Source organism: Chrysochloris asiatica, unplaced genomic scaffold (assembly GCF_000296735.1).
Source record: "Chrysochloris asiatica unplaced genomic scaffold, ChrAsi1.0 scaffold00018, whole genome shotgun sequence".
In the NCBI taxonomy this organism is placed as follows: Eukaryota; Metazoa; Chordata; class Mammalia; order Afrosoricida; family Chrysochloridae; genus Chrysochloris; species Chrysochloris asiatica.
Genome location: NW_006408536.1, coordinates 6,204,373 through 6,208,186, shown reverse-complemented (window position 1 = coordinate 6,208,186; position 3,814 = coordinate 6,204,373).

Here is a 3,814-nt window from a genome sequence, read left to right as displayed (position 1 = left end):
ATGGGATTTACAGGCCTTATGTCCCCAGCTTCCTGATTATTTGCCCAAATATCCCCATCCTAAGTTTCAGGATGTCATATTTTCCCAATCAATGCCCTCACTCTAGCATTAGACACCATTCTAGATTGTGAGTTGAACTGGTGTTGTAATTCAACCACACTTACAATAAAGCTCTGGGTCTGGTTTTCAGCAGTATCAGCCCTGCCACTACAGGAAAATAGACTTTTTCCCCAGGACACAAGTAGCAGTTTTGAGGTATTTTATGTGGCGCTTAAGCGGCAACTCTTATACCTGAGCTCATCTCTTTCTTTTACCACTTAGTTTATTAATAAGTAGGACCAGCAACCAGCTTTTCTATACTTTCCATTGTGGCACAATTGCAGAAAAATATAAAACACATGATCACCCAGAGCTTTGCTTCTACCCAATACATGATGATTTTTTATATATTAATACTGGTGATATTTTATATATTAATATTGCTACCTCACACCATGGATTAGAAGTACCCTCACTCTCTTGACTAGTGGAGGCAGAGTTGTCAGTACCTTTAAATGTAGTCAGATTTGAGAACCAATTAAACAAAACTCATCCTTCTGATGTTTTTTTTTTCTCTAGAACCACTCTCGGTACCAAATGTCTTAGGCTGGGTTCTCTAGATAATCAAACCCAGTGTTGCTGGTGGTTATGTGCCGTGGACTTTCTCCAATCCTGATGCCACGTTTTCTTCATCTATTCCATTTTCTCAAATTATTTGCTCAGCATATAGGTTGAACAAGTATGGTGAAAGACTACAACCCTGGCACACACCTATTCTGATTTTAAACGATTTAGTGTCCATTTTTCGGTACCTAACACCTGCCTCTTGGCCCCTACACAGGTTCCTCATAAGAACAATTAAGTGTTCCAGAATACTCATTCTGAGCAATGTTGTCCATAGCTTGTCATGATCCACACAATCAAAAGCCTTGTCATAATCGATAAAGCACTGGTAAACATCTTGCTAGTATTCTCTGATTTCAGCCGAGATCCATCTGGCATCAGCATTGATATCCCTCATTCCAGTCCTATTCTAATCCAGCTTGACCCTCTGGGAGTTCCCTGTCAATATATTTTTGCAGCCATTTATACATTGTCTTTAGCAAAATTTTACTTGCATGTGGTATTGTATGATGATTTCTGCATTCTGTTGGGTCACCTATCTCTGGAATGGGCCCAAATATGGAGCTCTTCCAATTAGTTGGCCAGGTAGCTGTCTTCCAAATTTCTTGGCAAAAATCATTGAATGCCTCCAGTATTGCATCAGTAAGTTGAAAGAGTTCAATTTGTATTCCACCAATGTCTGGAGCAGTTTTTTTTTGTTGTTGTTTTGGACAATGCCTTCAGTGCACATTGGACTTCTTCAGTCTGTACTGTTGGCTCTTGATCACATGCTACTTCTTGAAATGGTTGAACATTGACCATTTCTTTTTGGTATAGTGACTCTGTGTACTCCTTCCATTATGTTTTTATGCTTTCTATATCATTCAATGGTTTGCCCACAAAATCCTTTAGTATTTCTTGTTGGGACTTGAAATTTTTCTTCAGTTCTTTCAGCTTTAAAAATGCTTTTGGTTTTCTAACTGTAGATCTTTGCACATTTTAATATAATGTTTGACTTTGCTTTCTCAAATTGCCCTTTGAACTTTTCTGTTCATCTCTTTTACTTCCTCATATACATTTTTGTTAGTCACAACCTTAAACAAACCCACCACTCATGTACTTCCAATAGTATTGCATCTTCCTAGTAAGAAGATCATGTCCTAAGCTATGTTCCCAAGCACAGAGCACAGGACTGAGCTGTGCCATGTATGGCACCCTCAGGTTCTTTGAGGTCCCAATTCATACTTAGCACTTTCTTGGATCAGGCACATCACAAGAAGTACTCAGAGATAACAAAATGGAAGTTTGGATGTCATTTGTCACAGACTTGGTCTGTGCCTTAGGGGTTACAACATGACCAGGATGCTCTTGAGTGCAAGTTGGATGTCCAGAAACACTAGGCTACAGATTCAGAAGAAGATTGCCTCTTGTCCCACCGAATTCTATGCTTTGGTGCATCTTTGATGCAGTGATGAAGATATACGAGGGGTCTTCTAAAAGCTCATGGAAAGCACTGTGGGTTAATGCGCCAGACTGCAAAGCCATTTGAACTGCAAGGTCGGCAGTTCAAGCTCACCAGCTGCTCCTAGGAAACCCTATACAGAGTTGCTATGAGTCAGAATCGACTCGATGGCACTTAAAAATAACAACTATTTATTTATTTATTTACTTATTTAAAGCTTTAATTGTGAATTTAGTGATAGTTTACATGGGAGAACATTGGTTTTGCACTCATCCTATCATATTTTTTTTTCATTGCAACAATTGCAACCTCCACCATGCATCATCATTTAACATTATTTGCTTATGTTCCCTCTTTTTTTTTTTTTATGTACACAAAAACACTCAGAAATATATAATCATTTAAACAACCAAAGGGCACATTCTGCAAATCTGTCTCCTGGCCGCCAGCACTGTCTTTCTCTTTCCATGAGTCTAGAGTCCTCAGCTGCTCTATCGCTCCACACCATCACCTCTGTCTCCATCTCTGGTGGCGTTGCTTCTCTGGTTAGTGTTGTGTCTCAATTTACCCAGATGACAACTCAAGACTCTCAGGATCAATGAGGAAGCCTTTATTAGCTGGCCAGCAACTACAGCCTCCCTAAAAGCAAGAAAGACTGCAGCCCCGACCCAGTTTTTCAAAGAGTATTTATACATAGGCAGTCTGACATTATCTTGTACAAACCAAGGGTATGATATATGCATGAGCTGTTAGGGTGGGGGCTAGGAGTACATCTGCTGGGACAGTTACTTCTCAAGATTAACTTGGGACTAGGGGTACATCTGCTAGGACAGTTTTCAAGATTAACTTTGGCCGGCTGTTCTCAAGGTTAGCCTTGGCCACTGGCCACAGTATCCTATGAGTAAGGCAGGCCCACTCAAATGTGAGGAATTTGCATAAGCAGTGTTACAGAAGCCAAGTTTAGCCAGAGTTAAGGGGGAAGGGGGTTTCTGCATCCAGAGGAGTTACTGATGCTAGAGATTTTCTACTTCAGCCTGATCCTTTATTAGAAATTAGTTACTATAGGGCAATTGGGCCTTACAGTTAGGATCCCAAGTTCCGCTAATACCCGTCTTCCTCCATGGTCCTAGGGTCCTCTGTTCCTGGAATATAAGAATAAGATTAATTATTCCCCCCTTTAGGTTACAAAACTTCTACCTTTACAGTTGTGACAATTGCAATTCGTCATGATAACAATTGTTTACTATTGAAAAGAATCCTATCCCCATCTCTTCACCAGACCCATCTAGACAAGATGAAAACTATTTAGTGGGAGATTTTACCTTTCCCCGCACACTCTGAAACTAAACACCCTCTTTTTTAAAAAAATGTTTTGCTGTGAATTATGTGATAGTTTACATGGGAGAACATTAGATTTACATTCATCCTATCATATATTGTTTCATTGCCATGGTTACAATCCCCTCCATGCGTCATCAACCAACCAATACACTACAAGCCTGCCCCCTGGTCATCAGCACACAGCCCCTCTCCCTTTCTGTGTCCAAAGTCCCCAACTGCTCCATCTCTCCACGTCATTGTCTCTGCCTCCATCTCAGGCATCACTGCTTCTTTGGGTGGAGTCCCGCTCTCTGTTCTTCTCCCTTGATGGTCCCAGGGGTCTCCGCTCCTAGACTTAAAAGTTAATCACTCCCCTCCTTGCTACAAAGC